This window comes from Heterodontus francisci, chromosome 19 (assembly GCF_036365525.1).
Source record: "Heterodontus francisci isolate sHetFra1 chromosome 19, sHetFra1.hap1, whole genome shotgun sequence".
Taxonomy (NCBI): Eukaryota; Metazoa; Chordata; class Chondrichthyes; order Heterodontiformes; family Heterodontidae; genus Heterodontus; species Heterodontus francisci.
The window spans coordinates 44,264,810-44,283,148 of NC_090389.1; the positions used below are offsets into that span (position 1 = coordinate 44,264,810).

The 18,339-nt window shown below is 43.2% G+C and overlaps 1 protein-coding gene across 2 annotated transcripts in view; it reads left to right on the forward strand.

Moving 5' to 3' along the window:
- Positions 1-18,339, forward strand: part of suclg2 (succinate-CoA ligase GDP-forming subunit beta) — a 447,524-nt gene that overhangs the window by 134,028 nt on the left and 295,157 nt on the right. The gene's annotated exons all lie outside the window — the stretch shown is intronic.

Consider the following 18,339-nt stretch of genomic DNA (forward strand, 5'->3'; position numbering starts at 1 on the left):
CTGATGTAGATATGGACTAAACACACCACGAAAAGTTTGGGCTTATTCACTTCCATCTGAGTGTCCTTTTAATGCCACGATAAGTTAATTACTGCCTTTCTGGCACTGAAAGTTAACTTTTAGAAGTTTGGAGGCTCATTCCTTCAGATTTTAGTTATTGTTGGAGATTTAAAATATCAAGTTACTTTTTCTTTCTTCTGTCTTTCTCTTTTAATCCAATCTTTCCTTCTCATTCTCATAATTGCACAGAAGGAGGCCATTCTCCTATTTTGCTCTCTCTACATGATTTGACATTGAATTCACTATTCACTCTTGTTGCTGCTCACGGCAAAGCCTGGTCCATGATGGGTTCCGTAACTTGCTACTAAAGGTAGCAGTAAAGTTAAAGGTAAACCTCTCTATTGATGAATTGTTGCAACTAAATTTGCTTTAAAAGCATTGACTTGGTACAGTAACAATTCATTATGTAAATACACACCGTAAACATCATGAGGGTTTTTTTTTTAAGGTCAATCAGTAAATGACTTAGTAATTAGAAAGGATACACTTCATGTTAGTCCCAAAAGAACAAAGGGAAAGTTTGAGAATTTTGGCCCTTAATTAAATCTATGCCTGAGAGTGGATGGAATTACATGGATAGTTCTGAAAACCCACCCATCCACACATGTTTGATGTGGAGGTTGAGCATAAAATCCACCATGGCCCCGTGCACTGGAATTTAAACGGCCAGTGGTAGATGGGGGCTACAGTTATTCTTTATAGCGCCGTAAGTGTGTTGTGCAGGGTGGAAATTATGCCTGTCTACCAGTTCTGCAAATGATCATGGCAATTTTCGTGGGTCTATACTAAATTTTTTCTGGTAGGTTCACGTTGGAATTTCCACCTATGTTGTGGAGCTTGCTAAGGTGGCAGCAAAATTCACTGATGCGACAGGACTTCAGTCTTTGTAGCAACTTTATGAAGTCATCTTCCTTCTGGCCAAGAAAAAGCTTTTCTCAGTGGCATTATCCCCTATGAAGTGCCAGAAAATTGATTGCATCATTTGCACTTCCTATGTGCATTCTTTAGCTTTTTTAAAACGCCACCACAGTCTCTAGCATGTATACATGTGCTTGTTATACCTGATGTTGCTATGGATCAATGATGGAATCTGTGATGTGCAACATAACTTCTTCATGACTGCAATATTTGGTTCGGACTGTCTGTTCTTGGCAGGTGCTTCTGGCATTTAGTAGAAGTGCCACTGGAAGAGCATCATATGGGGTGAAAATGAAGGAACTCCTAGCAGGGCAGACAGAGACCAGAGCATCACTGAAGGTATAAAAATAGTACGGCGGCAGCTACAGCAGAGACCAGAGCATCACGGGACTCAAATGGGCCATAAATCAACAAAAGATAATCAAGGAATGATGTCCCAGGACAGTGGGTAGGTGATTGATTGATTGGTGAGTATTGCAGCATTATTTTTGCTGTTCAAGCTAGGGAGGTGTGTCAAACTGAGAGCTAGGAATCTGTAACTTCATTAAATTAATAAACTGGATTTTTCTTCTATCTAGTTCTTTAGCTATTTCTGTTAAGTTTAGTTAGTGTAATAAATAGAGGCATGGAAGGACATCCCAGGGAGTGCACTTCCCGTTTCATGTAGAACTCCAGGATGCTTCTCGTGTCTTGGACAACCACATGTGCAGGAACTGTTGTCATCTGAGCAGGTTGAGCAGGAGCTGGCACCACAGCGGTGCATCTGCAAGACTGAGTGTTTCGTGGATAGCATGTTTCTGGAGGTGGTCACCCTGAAGCTTAAGGATATGCAGGCAGAGGGGAAATGGGTGACTGCCGAGCAGTTAAGGAGGACCAGACAGATATAGTAGTGCAGGAACCTCTAAGTGCATCTCACGCTCCAACTGGTATTCAGTTCTGAATACTGGTGAGAGTGATGGCTCATCTGGGGAGTGCAGCCAGAGCCAACTCCACAGCACGACAGGTGGCTCAGCTGTACCAAGGGGTGAGGTTGGGACGGGATGGTGGCAGGAGGAAGATTGGGAAAGCAATGGCGATAAAGGATTCCAGAGTTAGAGAAACAGACAGGCGTTTTTGCGGCCGCAGATGTGAATCCAGAATGGTATGTTGCCTCCCTGGTGCTAGGGCCAAGGATGTCACTGAGCCGCTGCAGAGCACTCTGAGGGGGTGGGTGAACACCCACTGGTTGTGCTCTTATATTGGTAGCAATGCCATTGGTTTTTTTAAAAAAAAAGAGATGTCCTGTAGGCAGATTTTAGGTAACCAGGATGCAGGACCTCAAAGGTAGTAATCCAGGGATTACTATGGGTGCCATGCTCTACTGAGTATTGAAATAGAAGAGAGCAGATGAATGCATGGCTGGAGAGATGGTGCAGGCGGAAGGGCTTTAGATTCCTGGGCCATTGGACCAGTTCTGGGGGAGGTGGGACCTGCACAGACCGGACAGGTGCATCTCGACGTAGCTGGGCCCAATGTCCTCGCAGGATGATGATCTGATGAGCTGAGGGTCCAGATAGACACATGATAGCATGATATCATTGCTATAACGGAAACTTGGCTTTAAGAGGACAAAAATAGCAACTCAACATCCCAGTATATAGTTTTCAGGCAGGATAGAGAGGGGGATAAAAAAGGAGGGGTCCAGCATTATTGGTTAAAGAATCAAATTACAGTTGTGAGGAGGGATATTATGTGAAATGAATCATCAAATGAGGCTATATGGGTTGAGCTCAGAAATAAAAAAGGGACATCCACACTACTAGGAGTGTACTCCCCAAATAGTGAGGAGGAGATCGAAGAATAAATATGTAGGCAAGTTTCTGAGCAAAAACAATAGGGCAGTAGTAGTTGGGAATTTCAGCTAGGAAACCAACAGTGTGAAAGGCACAGAGGGCACAAAATTCTTGAAATGCATTCAGAAGAACTTTTTTAGCCAGCAGGTAACAAGCCCCACGAGAGGGGGTGCGATTCTAGATTTAGTCTTAGGAAATGAAGCTGGGCAAGTGGATGAAGTAGCAGTGGGTGACCATTTTCGAGATAGTGATCATAATACAGTTACATTTAGCATTATTATGGACAAGGACAAAGATATCCCCAAATTGGGGAAGGTAACTCTTAGGAAGCTGAGAGGTGACCTGGCGAAAGTGGACTGGATGCAGCTACTTGAAGGAAAATCAATGGCAAACCAGTGGGAGGCATTCAAAAGGGAGATTCTACAGGCACAATGTAGACATGTCCCCACAAAGAAAAAAGGTGCTACTGCCAAATCTAGAACACCCCTGATTATCTAGAAGCATACAGGGTAAGATGAAGCAGAAAAAGAAAGCTTATTCTTTCTTTTGGGCCTCCTTATCTCGAGAGACAATGGATACGCGCCTGGAGGTGGTCAGTGGTTTGTGAAGCAGCGCCTGGAGTGGCTATAAAGGCCAATTCTGGAGTGACAGGCTCTTCCACAGGTGCTGCAGAGAAATTTGTTTGTTGGGGCTGTTGCACAGTTGGCTCTCCCCTTGCGCCTCTGTCTTTTTTCCTGCCAACTACTAAGTCTCTTCGACTCGCCACAATTTAGCCCTGTCTTTATGGCTGCCCGCCAGCTCTGGCGAATGCTGGCAACTGACTCCCACGACTTGTGATCAATGTCACACGATTTCATGTCGCGTTTGCAGACGTCTTTATAACGGAGACATGGACGGCCGGTGGGTCTGATACCAGTGGCGAGCTCGCTGTACAATGTGTCTTTGGGGATCCTGCCATCTTCCATGCGGCTCACATGGCCAAGCCATCTCAAGCGCCGCTGACTCAGTAGTGTGTATAAGCTGGGGGTGTTGGCCGCTTCAAGGACTTCTGTGTTGGAGATATAGTCCTGCCACCTGATGCCAATTATTCTCCGAAGGCAGCGAAGATGGAATGAATTGAGACGTCGCTCTTGGCTGGCATACGTTGTCCAGGCCTCGCTGCCGTAGAGCAAGGTACTGAGGACACAGGCCTGATACACTCGGACTTTTGTGTTCCGTGTCAGTGCGCCATTTTCCCACACTCTCTTGGCCAGTCTGGACATAGCAGTGGAAGCCTTACCCATGCGCTTGTTGATTTCTGCATCTAGAGACAGGTTACTGGTGATAGTTGAGCCTAGGTAGGTGAACTCTTGAACCACTTCCAGAGCGTGGTCGCCAATATTGATGGATGGAGCATTTCTGACATCCTGCCCCATGATGTTCGTTTTCTTGAGGCTGATGGTTAGGCCAAATTCATTGCAGGCAGACGCAAACCTGTCGATGAGACTCTGCAGGCATTCTTCAGTGTGAGATGTTAAAGCAGCATCGTCAGCAAAGAGGAGTTCTCTGATGAGGACTTTCCGTACTTTGGACTTCGCTCTTAGACGGGCAAGGTTGAACAACCTGCCCCCTGATCTTGTGTGGAGGAAAATTCCTTCTTCAGAGGATTTGAACGCATGTGAAAGCAGCAGGGAGAAGAAAATCCCAAAAAGTGTGGGTGCGAGAACACAGCCCTGTTTCACACCACTCAGGATAGGAAAGGGCTCTGATGAGGAGCCACCATGTTGAATTGTGCCTTTCATATTGTCATGGAATGAGGTGATGATACTTTGTAGCTTTGGTGGACATCCGATCTTTTCTAGTTGTCTGAAGAGACCACGTCTGCTGACGAGGTCAAAGGCTTTGGTGAGATCAATGAAAGCAATGTAGAGGGGCATCTGTTGTTCACGGCATTTCTCCTGTATCTGACGAAGGGAGAACAGCATGTCAATAGTCGATCTCTCTGCACGAAAGCCACACTGTGCCTTTGGTACTATGGTAGTCATAAAAAAACTTAATACTTTAGAAAGCCTTGAGCAGTATAGAAAGTGCAGAGGTGAAGTAAAAAAGGAAATTAGAAAAGCAAAGAGAGGACATGAAAAAATATTGGCAGGTAAAAGTAAGGAAACCCAAAAAATTTTTATCAGTACATTAAGAGCAAGAGGATAACTCAGGAAAGGGTAGGGCCTATCAGAGATGTACAAGGTAACTTATGTGTGGATGCAGAAGATGTGGGCAGGGTTCTTAATGAGTACTTTGTCTCTCTCTTCACAAAGGAGAGGGATGATGCAGACATTGTAGTTAAAGAGGAGGAGTGCTAAATATTAGATACGATAAGCATAATGAAAGAGGAAGTACTAGAGGGTCTGACATTTTTGAAAGTGGATAAATCACCAGGGCCGGATGGATTGTATCCTAGGCTATTAAAGGAAGCCATGGAGGAATAGCGGATTCTCTGAGGATCATTTTCAAATCCACACTAGATACAGGCGAGTTACCAGAGGATTGGAAGTGTGCGAACGTTGTACCATTGTTTAAAAAGGGTGCGAGGGATAAGCCAAATAATTATAGGCTGGTCAGTCTGACCTCAGTGATAGGCAATTTATTAGTTTATCCTCTCAGAATTGATTCTGTCACTGAGAAAGGCATGGATTAATCAGGGATACTCAGCATGGATTTGTTAAGGGAAGGTCATGTCTTACTAACTTACTTGAATTTTTTTGTGGAAGTAGCAAGGAGGATTGATGAGGGTAGTGCAGTGGATGTGGTCTACATGGATTTTAGTAATATATTTGACATGGCAGACTGGTCTGAAAAGTAAAAGCCCATGGAAGTCAAGGGAATGTGGCGAGTTGGATCCAAAATTGGCTCAGTGACAGGAAACAAAGGGTAATGGTCGACGGATGTTTTTGTGAATGGAAAGCGGTTTCCAGTGGCTTTCCACAGGGCTCAGTGTCGGGCCCCTTGCTGTTGTTGGTATATATTAATGATTTGGACTTAAATGTGGGAGGATAATTGGGAAATTTGCAGATGACGCAAAAATTGGTTGTGTAGTTGATAGTGAAGAGGATAGCTGTAGATTCCAGAATAATATCAATGGTTTGGGTGAGTGGGCGGAAAATTGGCAAATGGAATTCAATCTGGATAAGTGTGAGGTAATGCATTTGGGGAGGGCAAACAAAGCAAGGGAATGCACAATATATGGGGGGATATTGAGAGGGGTAGAGGAAGTGAGAGACCTTGGAGTGCATGTCCACAGGTCCCTGAAGGTGACAGGACAGGTAGATAAAGTGGTGAAGAATGCATATGGAATGCTTCCCTTTATTGGCGGAGGTATAGAATACAAACGCAGGGATGTAATCCTGGAGCTCTATAAAATGTTGGTTAGGCCACAGATGGAGCATTGCATACAATTTTGGTCATCATGTTACAGGAAGGACATAATTGCTCTGGAGAGAGTACAGAAGAGATCTACAAGAATGTTGCCAGGGCTTGGAAATGTTGCCAGCTTTGAAGAAAGATTGGATAGGCTAGTGTAGTTTTTGTTAGAACAGAGGAGGCTGAGGGGTGACTTAATTGAGGTGTACAAAATTGTGAAGGGCCTAGATAGAGTAGACAGGAATGACCTTTCCCCAAGCAGAGAGGTCAGTTACTGGGGGCACAGATTTAAGGTGATTGGTAGAAAGAGTCTGGAGTTCGCTGCCTGTATCGGTGGTGGAGGCAGTAACCCTCAACTCATTTAAAAGGTACCTGCACCTGAAGTGCTGTAACCTGCAAGGCTATGGACCAGGTGCTGGAAGGTGGGATTAGAATGGGGATTTAGTTTCATTTTCAGCTGGCGCTGACACGACAGGCTGAATGGCCTCTCTGTGCTGTAACTTTTCTGTGGTTTCCATGGCAGTCTGCTAGTGCTGTTGAGTGTTGAAACTAACTTGGAAGGGGGATGGAAACCAGGGTGTAGCGTTAAGAAGGCTAAATAAGGTGCACAAAGGTTTGGGAGAGACATATAGCATTAGAGTAAGAAATAGTATGTATTAGGTGGGGTCAGAGTTAGAGGAAATATAGTAAGATCTAATTCAGGTTTACAGTGCATGTACATAAATGCATGGAACATGATAAATTATAGAGTTGAGCTGCAGGTGCAAATAGCCATATGTGAATATGATGCAACGATAATGGAGACCTGGCTCAAAAAGGGGCAGGACTGGGTACTAAGTATCACTAGATACAAGGTGTTCATGAACGATAGGGGAGGGAAGAAAGGATGAGGGGTGGCTGTATTGATCAAGGAGAATATTACAATGGTGGAGGGAGAGGATGTCCTGGCCCGGTCAAGGATGGAATCTAGCTGGTTAGAGTTGAGAAATAGTAGAGGTGCCATTACAATACTAAGTGTATTCTGTAGGCCACCAAATGGTGGGAAAAATATAGAGGAGTAAATTTGCTGGGAAATTAGAGAGGTGAAAAAACTATAGAGTAGTGATCATGGAATTCAATTATCTTAATTTAAACTGGGTTATCATAGGGCAGAGAGGGCAAAGAACTTCTGAAGTGTGTTCAGGAGAATTTTCTTGATTGGTCTATCTCTGACACAACGGGGAAAGGAGGCAATGCTGGATCTGGTTCTGGGGAATAATATGAATCAAGTGGATCAGGTGTCAGTAGGGGAACATTTAGGGAACAGTGATCATTGTATTATAACGTTTAGATTAGCTATTGAAAAAGATGAGGAGCAATCTAGAGTAAAAATACTTATATGGAGCATGGCTGCTCTCAATGGTTATGAACAGACCTGTCCTGAATAAATTGGAATGAAAGATTGATGTGCAAAACTGTAATGGAACAATGGGTTGCCTTTAAAGAAAAGATGGTTCGGGTGCAGTCGAGGTGCGTTCTCACTAAGCAGAAGGTAGGGCAACCAAAGTGAGACTTCCCTGAATGATGAAAGAGATAGAGTAAGATGAAGCAGAAAAAGGGGATACATGCTAGATGTCAGGTTGTTAATGCAAGTGAGAACCAGGCTGACTATAGAGAGGGGCTGTGAAAAAGGAAATGAGAGGCAAAGAGGGAGTATAAGAAGAAACTAGCAGCCAACATAAAAGAGAATCCAAAAGTCTGCTCTAGGTATATTATGAGTAAAAGGGTAGGAAGAGGAGGGGTGAGGTTGATTTGGGACCAATAAGGGGTTCTAAGCATGGAGGCAGAGGGCATGGCTGAGTTACTAACTGAGTACTTAGCATCTGTCTTTACTGAGGAAGAAGATGCTGTCAAAGTCATAGTGAAGGAGGAGCTAATTGTATTTCAGGCTGAGCTAAAAATTGAAAGAAGTATTGGAAAGGCTGGCTGAACTTCAAGTTGGTAAGTCATGAGGAGTGGATGAGATGCATCCGAGGATGCTGAGAGAAGTAAGGACAGAAATTGCTGAGGTACTGGCCATAATCTTCCAATCCGCCTTGGATACAGGGTGGTGCCAGAGGGCTGGAGAATTACAAATGTTACACCCTTGTTCAAAGAAGGGAGTAAGGTTAAATCCAGCAACTACAGGTCAGTCAGTTTAACCTCGGTAGTAGGAAAGTTTTTCAAAACAGTGATTGGGGCATAATTAACAGTTGTTTGGAGAAGGGTGGATTAATTAAGGAAAGCCAGCACGGATTTATTAAAGTCAAATCATGTTTCACTAATTTGCTTGAATTTTTCAATGAGATAACAGAAAGGGTTGATGAAGATAATGGGTTGATTTGTGTATATGACTTCCATAACAAGTTTGATAAAAGTGCCACATAATAGGCTTGTCAGAAAAGCTGAGGCCTGTGGAACAAAAGGACAGTGGCAGCATGGATACAAAGTTGACTGACAAGAAACTGAGAGTAGTGGTAAACGGTTGTTTTTCAGACTGGAAGAAGGTCTACAGTGGTGTTCCCCAGGGGTCAGTACTAGGACCACTGCTTTTGATATATATTAATGACTTGGGTGTACAGGGCACAATTTCAAAATTTGCAGGCAACACAAAACTTGGATGTATTGTGATCTGTGAGGACGATAGTGATAAACTTCAAGAGCACATCGACAGGCTGGTGGAATGGGCAGACATGTGGCAGATGAAATGTACTGCAGAGAAATATGATTTGATACATTTTGGAAGGAAGAATGAGGAGCAGCAATGTAAACTAAAGTGTACAATTTTAAAGGGGGTGCAGGAAGAGAGAGACCTAGACGTACAAATTGTTGAAGGGGGAAGGGCAGGTTGAGAAAGTGGTTTAAAAGGCTTATGGGATCCTGAGCTTTGTAAATTGAGGTATGGAGTACAAAAGCAAGGAAACCATGATGAACCTTTCGGAAACTCTTCTTCAGTCTCAACTGTGTCCACCTCTGGGCACCACACTTTAGGAAGGACGTGAAGGCTGTAGAGAGGTTGCAGAAAAGGTTTACAAAAATGGTTCAAGGGTTGAGGGAGTTCAGTTATGTGGATTATTTGTAGAAGCTGGTGTTCCTAGAGAAGAGAAAGTTGAGAGGCGATTTAATAGAAATGTTCAAAATCACGATGGGTTTAGACAGAGTATATCGAGAGAAACCGTTTGTATTGGCAGGAAGGTCAAGAACCACAGGCTACCTATGCAATGTGATTGGCAAAAGAACCAAAGGAGACATGACGAAAAGCTTTTTTACATTGCCAGTGGTTAGTATCTGGAATGCATACCATTGGAGCATAGTGGAGGCAGATACTTGAGGCTTTTGAAAGAGAATTGGGTAATTTTCTCAAGAGAGAGAAATTTCAGGGCTATGGGGAAAGGCTGGGGTGTGTAATACTAGCTGAGATGCTCTTGCAGACAGTCAGAACAGACACGACAGGCCAAATGGTCTCCTGTGCTGTAACCATTCTATGATTCTCACAGGCCTCTGGCTAATCTTCCGCTTCTGCCCATTGTAATTACACTGGAAAGGATGGACTTGCTGCACCAAGTGACTTTTTTTTTTTGTTATGTCAATTGTACCATTATCTGTTTCACAAATAGTTTGCACTAAAATCTTCAAAAATCAGTGCAAATACAGTTCCCTTTTCACTCTTCTGATCTACACATGGGATATGATTTTTAAAGAGGCATAAATTTAGATGTAATAGTTCATTAATGTTCTGAAAAATACTGAGCAATAAAGATGAATCCTCAGTGTTAGGTTGCAAACATTGTGTCACTTCTTCTGTGTATTTATATAGTCATTTATAGCACGGAATGAAGCCTTTTGGCCCATCCGCTGCATGCCGGCACTTTGTAGAGCCTTTCCCTTTAACCTTGCAAGTTCATTTTTCTCAAGTGCCGATCCAATTTCTGTTTGGAAATCATTGATTGTCTCTGCTTCCACCACCCTCATAGGCAGAGTGTTCCAGCTCATTATCGCTCTTCCCTGCATTTTTTGTCTGCCTTATCTAAGCCTGCCATAATCTTGTATGCCTCTATCAGATCTCCCTCCAGTCTCCTTTTCTCCAAGCAGAACAACCCCAGCTTCTCCAACCTAAGCTTGTATCTAAAGTCTCCCATTCCTAGGAATCATTCTGGTAAATGGACACATACTTTTGTTCTGGCCTAACCAGAGCTTTATAACAGTTCAACTTCCCTGCTTTTCTACTCTGTGCCTCTATTTATGAAGCCCAAGATCCCATATGCTTTGCTAATTACATTCTCACTTCGCCCTGCCGTCTTCAAAGATCTATGCACATGAACCTCAGATTCCTCTGTCCCTGAACACTCTTTAGAACCGAGCCATTAAGTATATATTGCCTCTCTCTATCCCTTCTTCCAAAATGTATCACCTCACACTTCTCTATTAAATTTCATCTGCCACTTGTCTGCCTATTCTGCTAGCCTATCTATATTCTGTTGCAGTCGATTGGTATCATCCTCACTCGTTGCCACACCTCCAAGTTTGGTATCAATAGCAAATTTTGAAATTTTATCCTATTCCAATATCCAATTCATTTATCAAAAATGCAGTGGTCCTAGCACTGACCCTTGGGGAAAACCACCATCTACCATTCTCCAGTCTGAAAAACAAGCATTTATCACAACTTATTGTTTTCTGTCCTTAAGCCAATTTTTTTTACCCAAGCTGACACTGACCCTCCTGTTCCATGAGCCTCTGTTTTGTTAACCAGCCTTTTATGTGGTACTTTGCCAAACGCTTTCTTAAAATCCATATAGACAACATCCACTGCATTCCCTTGATTACTTCATCAAAAAATTCAATTTGATTTTTAGTTTAGTTGAGAGATACAGCACTGAAACAGGCCCTTCTGCCCACCGAGTCTATGCCGACCATCAACCACCCATTTATACTAATGCTACACTAATCCCATATTCCTACCACATCCCCACCTGTCCCTATATGTCCCTACCTACCTACACTAGGGGCAATTGCTAATGGCCAATTTACCTATCAACCTGCAAGTCTTTGGCATGTGGGAGGAAACCGGAGCACCCGGAGGAAACCCACGGAAACACAGGGAGAACTTGCAAACTCCACACAGGCAGTACCCAGAATTGAACCCGGGTCGCTGGAGCTGTGAGGCTGCGGTGCTAACCACTGCGCCACTGTCAAATACGATCTGCCTTTTATAAATCTGTGCTGGCTGTACAAAATTAACTCAAACCCATCCAAGTGCATGTTAATTTTTTTTCCCTGAATATTGTTTTTAAAACCTTACCCACCACTGATGTTAAACTGACTGGCCTGTAGTTACTAGGAATGTCCTTACACTCTTTCTTGAACAAGGGTGCCACATTTGCCAGTCCTCTGGCACCTCCCCTGTATCTAGGGAAGATTGGAAGATTATGGCAAGCTGTTTTGCTATTTCCACCCTGATGTCCCTTAGCAACCTGGGATGCAAGCCATCCAGATCTCTGTATCCACTGTAAGCAAGCCAGCCTTTCCAGTACATCCTGCCTATCAGATTTCACCCCATGCATTACCTCTGCTATCTCCACTTCTTCTAATATTTTGCCAGCATCCTGCTCTTTACTAAATACTGATAGGAAATATGCGTCAAATGACTAAGTGTACATTGTTCGAATGATCTAAAGTATAAACAAAGAATGGCTGATCCTTTGATACTGCTAATGGACAGTATGGGATGCACTTTGAGCAGCTGGTTTTGAAACTTCAGTGCTTTGCAGATGTAGCTTGTCCAGTGCTATCACACTGGAAATGTTTGTTGATGTGCACTGAACCTTCAGCATATTTTTAAATTTTAAATATTTACAGGTGCTTTTTAAAGGTTCTGATTATGTAATTGTTTTCATTCTTGAGCAATGAAGGAGATAGATGAGAAAAATTTTTCTGTGTTTCTTCTTTCTCCTGATCACTGACCATCCTGGTTTTAGAAAGGATGCTGCTTTTTTAAATTTTATTGACCGGATGTGGGTGTCACTGGTAAGGCCAGCATTTATTGCCCATCCCTCATTGCCCTTGCGAAGATGGTGGTGAGCAGCCTTCTTGAACCTCTGCAGTTGGTGTGATGAAGGTGCTCCCACAGTGCTGTTAGGGAGGCAGTTCTGGGATATTTCCCTAGTGACTATGAAGGAACAGTGATATATTTGCAAGTCAGAATAGTGTGTTACTTGAAGGGGAACTTGTCGGTGGTGGTGTTCCCATGCACCGGCTGCCCTTGTCCTTCTTGATGGTAAAGGTTGTCAGTTAGTGGGGTACAGCCAAAGAAGGCTTGGTGAGCTGCTGCAGTACATCTTGTAGATGGTGCACATTGTAGCCATGATGCGCCAGTGGTGGAGGGAGTTAATGTTTAAGGTGGTGATTGAGGTGCCAATCAAGAGCTGCTTTATCCTGGATGATATTTAGCTTCTTGAATGTTGTTGAATCTAATCTAAGCAGGCGGAGAGTATTCTTTCCTGCTCCTGACTTGAGATGGTGGAAAGACTTTGGGGGAGTCAGGAGGTCAGTAACTCGCTGCAGAATTCCCAGCCTCTGACCTTCTCTTGTATCTGTAGTATTTATGTGGCTGGTCCAGTTAAGTTTCTGGTCAATGATGACCCCTAGGATGTTGTTGGTGGGGGATTTGATGATGGTCATGCCATTGGATATCGAGGGGAGGTGGTTAGACATTCTTGTTGGAGATGGTCATTACCTGGCACTTGTTCAGCAGGAATGATATTTGTCACTTAACAGCTCAACCCGAGTGTTGTCCAGGTCTGTCTGGGTGTGGGTACCACTGCTTCATTATGTGTGGAGTTGCGAATGAAACTGAATACCATGAAATTAACAGGAAATGTCCATGCTTCAGACCTTATGTTGCAGGAAGACTATTGCTGAAACAGCTAAAGTTGGTTGGGCCCAAGACACTGCCTTGAGGAATTCCTGCAACCATGTTCTGGGGCTGAGATGATTGGCCTTCAAAAACCATAACCGTCATCCTTTTTGTTAGATATGAATCTAGCCAGTGGCGAGTTTTCCCTCTGATTCCTGTTGACTTCAATTTTACTAGGGCTCCTTAGTGCCACATTCGGTCAGCTGCTGCCTTGATGTCTAGGGCAGTGACTCTCGCCTCACCTCTGGAATTTAGCTGTTGGACCATGGCTGTAATGAGGCCTGGAGTCGAGTGGTTCTGGCAGACCCAAACTGTGCATCGATGAGGAGGTTATTGATGAGCAAGTGCTGCTTGATAGCACTTTTGACAAAACCTTGCATTACTTGAGAGTAGACTGATGAGGCAACAATTGGCCGGGTTGATTTGTCCTGATTTTTGTGGACAGGACCTAACCTGTGCAGTTTTTCACATTGTGAGGTAGATGTCAGTGTTGTAGCTACACTGGAGCAGCTTGGCTAGAAATGAGGCTAATTCTGTAGCACAAGTTTTCAGTACTACAGCCGGTTGTTATTGGGGCCCATAGTCTTTGCTATTTTTAGTGCACTTGGCTGTTTCTTGATATCAGGTGGAGATAATAAAATTGGCTGAAAATGGGCTTCTATGATGTCGGGAACCTCAGGAGGAGGCTGAGATGGATCATCCCCTCAGTACTTTTGACTGAAGATGGTTGCAAAGGCCTCAGCCTCGTCTTTCACACATATGCTGTGCTATCATTGAGGATGGGGATGTTCGTTGAGCCTCCTCCTCTCTTTAGTTTTCTACCACCATTCATGACTGGATGTGGCAGCACTGTAGAACTTTGATCTGATCCTTTGCTTGTATTGCATGCTGCTTCTGCTATTCGGCATGCATGTAGCCTTGTGCTGTAGCTTCGTTAGGTTGACACCTCATTTTTAAGTACACCTAGTGCTGCTCGTGGCATGCTGTTCTCTACTCATTGAACACGGGTTGGTCCCCTGGGCTTGATATTAGTAGAGTGTAGAAATGCCAGGCCAAGGTTACAATTGGTGATGGAATATAATTCTGCTGCTGTCGCTGTCCCACAGTGCCTCATGGGTGCTCAATTTTGAGTTGCTAGATATGTTCTGAATCTATCCTATTTAGCCCAATAGTAGTGCCTTGCAACAGGATGGAGGGTGTCCTCAGTGTCAAGATGGACTTATTCTCCACTAGGACTTTGCGGTGGTCGTTCCTACCATGCAATATACTGTTACACGACAGGTAGATCGCTGGGGACGAGGTCAAAGTAGGTTTTTCCCCTTTCCCCCTTATGTTGGTTCTCTCGCCACCTGCCATATGTCCAGTCTGGCAGCTGTGTCCTTTAGGACTCAACCAGGTCGGTCACTCGTGATGCTACTGAGCCACTTTTGGTGATGGACATTCAAGACTCTGCACAAAGTACGTTCTATGCCGTTGCTGCTCTTGGACCTTCCTCCAAGTGGTATGCAACATAGAGGAGTGCTATTTCTTCACCTGAGGGAGGGTGGTAAGTGGTAATGGGCAGGAGGTTTCCATGCTCATTTTTGATCTGAAGCCATGAGACTTTATAGGTTCAGAAGTCAAATATTGAGAACTGCCAGGGCCATGCCCTCCTACATACGAACATGTGAATTAGGAGAAAGAGTAGGCCAGACTGTATAGCACTTTGCCACCACCTCTGCTGGGTCTATTCTGCTGGTGGAACAGAACGTACAAAGCAATGGTGATAGAGGAGTCAGGGAGCTTACCTGACAGTTATATTCATAGAATTGTAACTGTCAGGCTGGTGCTTAACAAGTATGTAGGACAGCAGTTTCAATTTGACATGTCCCGAGATGTTAGTAAGTAAGACTTTGCATGGTCAATTGACCTGGGTGTGCCTTTGTCGTGTCCAAATCCAATGCCTAGGTTGATGCATCTGGTTTATTTCTTCTTTGTCACTGAGCAGCTTGCTAGGCCATTTCAGAGGGCATCTTTCTGTGGGCGTGGAGTCACATGTAGGAAGACCAAGTAAGGATGTTAGTGAACCAGATGGATTTTTATGACATTTCAGTGGTCATGATTACTGAGATGGCTTTTTTGATTGCATCTTTATTTAATTAACTGAATTTAAATTCCCCAGCTTTGAATTCGCGCATCTAGATCATTAGTCCAGTAACATAACCACTATGCTACCATTCCCTGTAATCCTTGTTGCATTAGATTGTTTGTTTGTAGTTAAAAGCTATGGGAGTACTGAAACATTAAGTATGTATAATACAGTTGACTTTAAAATAGATACTGTAGGTCAGGCTCTCTCATGACACTTATGTCTACGTTCTTGCAGAAGCAGTGAGAGTTTCCCATGATCTAAAATACTGCACTCTTCTGTGGTGTCCAGGACAGTATGCCCTGGTAGCAATTACCTTTTAGGATATACCACAGTGTACAGGCTAAAAATAATAAATGTATTAACATGTTGAATAAATACACAGAAACAGCAAGATATTGATAGTATAAAAGTAGAATTAATATTTCCTGTTTAGAACATATTTCTTACAAAGTGTTCGAGGTTTTACTGCAGATATTCTCTGGTTTCCTATCTCACACCACTCCTGCAGGCAAGCCAACACTCCTTACTAACCAGATTGTGCTGTACCTGCTTTGCATCTAGCACATTTGTTCTAAACCCCTGTTTGAACAGAAAACTCTGATCACTGTATTTTGGCTCACTGTTATATTGTATGACCTGACATGATCACTGCAACTTTAGAAGTTGATATTAAACTGTGATTTATGAACGGCCAAATAGATTTGTTGAGCAATAAATGGATGTGGGAACAGCTGCAATGACTTGCTGTAGACTTACAGAATTTACTGTCTGTCATCATTCCCTAACCTTATTGCCAAAATATAAAAGCAGTTGCATCTGCTATGTTAAATTTCAGCAATGAACAAGGTCCCTGAATAAACCTTGTGAACGTTCGCTGCTGACCTTGGCCCACCCAGGTGTCTCTGCATCAGATCGACTTCTCAATTGGAACATGACAGGCTGAGATATACTTTCAACATTTCACTGGGACAAGGAAATGCAAATGAAGCATTTCTTAAAGTCAAATAGAATAATCAAGCAAGCATTTAAACTAAATTCACGTGATGCATGTATTTGAACTGCTTGCCCTGTCACCGACATAATATCCTCACTGGGGCTGAGCATTAAAACAGGAATGCCCATTTTTCTGTGAGGCCTAAGCTTCCCTTGTGGGATGTGGACAAGCGTTTCTACTCCTCCTGGCCCACAGGGAAGAGAAAATAATTTACATTTCTGGCCTGCTCTGACTCCATCTCCTTGTTGCCAGATTCGTCTTGCGGGGAAGCCACAATTGTATTCTCTTGTACTGCAAGGATAAAATTGAAAGTGAAACTTGATGTCCTCAGAAACTTATCTGATATTAGCACTCCTTTTAATTTTGGCTTCTTGAGCATTCCTAATTTTAATTGCTGCACCATTGGCCTTCCTTCAGATGCCAAGGCACTAATATTACGACCGAGGAGGGAGGAGTGCACTGTCTTCTCTAGTTCCACTTTGCCACAGGTCATATCATATATTTAAATGTTTACGCAGTTACTGATCTGGTCAATTATATACTCTTTATCCCAGAATAAAATACACCAACCAGGTTTCTTTAATAAACAACAAAATTATCAGTTTATTATAATTCAAGACTTGTCCAGTAAAGAAGCAAAGCATTAACAGAGTGAAATGAAAATTCCCTTTTGCAAAACCTAACACGCGCACGCACGTACACACAGGTTAAAGAAAAATAAAGAAATTTTCTCTGCTGAGCTTTTTTTACAAAAAAAAAGACAAAGAATACTTTGGCCAAATACTTGTTAATTCTTGAAGAAAATGAACAAGATATGTTGTGTCCCAAAATGGCATACAATCTGTCATCCGAATACGCGTAGACTGGTCACTGGGATCTTTTCTGAAGCAGTTCTTTGCAGGCGGCACTAAGATTTAATCTGGCAGGCCTTCTAGGAGCGTCTCAGGAGAAATGCGGCATTGGGGGTTTTAGTTTTCACACACTGGATTTTTGCAGGGTTTCGCAGAGACAGGAGGTAAGAGATGTGCTGGGTGTTTTCTCTTGGCAGGCTGATCTCCAACTGCCTTCAAACGCAGTCCACACCCCAACTGAACCAAAACAATATCTCAGAAGCAAAACCAACTCCTAACCCTCATAAATCTTGACATGTCACTTTTCTGAAGATCTCCCCAAGTCACCAAGGCTTCTGTTTATTGACCTTAAGGCATGTGACATCCAATAAAGGTTTGTTTTCAAACAAGACCTCTCGGTGACCCTTCAAACAAAAAACAAAGTCCAACATCTATGGAATCTCCCTAGTCTTAAATGAATCCATCTCTACAATTGTAACACACGAATCCTCAAAAAAAAAAGAAGCACTTTCAAAACACTAAGCTCTGGAATTCCCTCCCTAATTCTCTCCGTCTCTACCTTTCTTTCCTTCTTTGACGCTCCTTTAAAACTTGCCTCTTTGGCCAAGCTTTTGGTCATCTGTCCTAATGTCTCCTTACATGGCTCAGTCTCAAATTTTGTTACAGAACGCTGTTGTGAAGCACCTCGGGACATATTACTCTGTTAAAAGTACAATAGTTGTAGAGCTTCTGCATATTTAAACAGGGATCCTGCTGCCTTCATGTGAGTGTCACTTTTGTCTGTTAAAAGTGTCAGGTTAAGATCTCGTAGGAAGGCAGTGGGATCAGCGCAGGTATGCCCTACTGGGTCATTTTAGGTGCCAGCCCGGTTTCCATTCTTTTTATGCCTCAGTACATCCAAAAATGCTTCAGTCAGTGAAGTGAGGTAACTGTTATGTAAGCAAAAGAGGCAGCCAGTTAGCTTACACTAATATTCCACAAACAGAAAATGAAATTCTTGTATGCCCACCTGAGCAGACAAGTAGGCCCTCGGTTTAACATTTTACTTGAAAGGCAGCACTTCTGTCAATGCAGCACTCCCTTAGTGCACTGAAACATCAATCGAGAGTAAGTACTCAAGTCTTGCAGTGGAACTTGAACCCACAGTCCTCCGACTGAGGATTGAAACCACTTGGCAGCAGAAGTGAATGTATCATTCAAGGGCTTTGAGTGTTCAGAAAGGC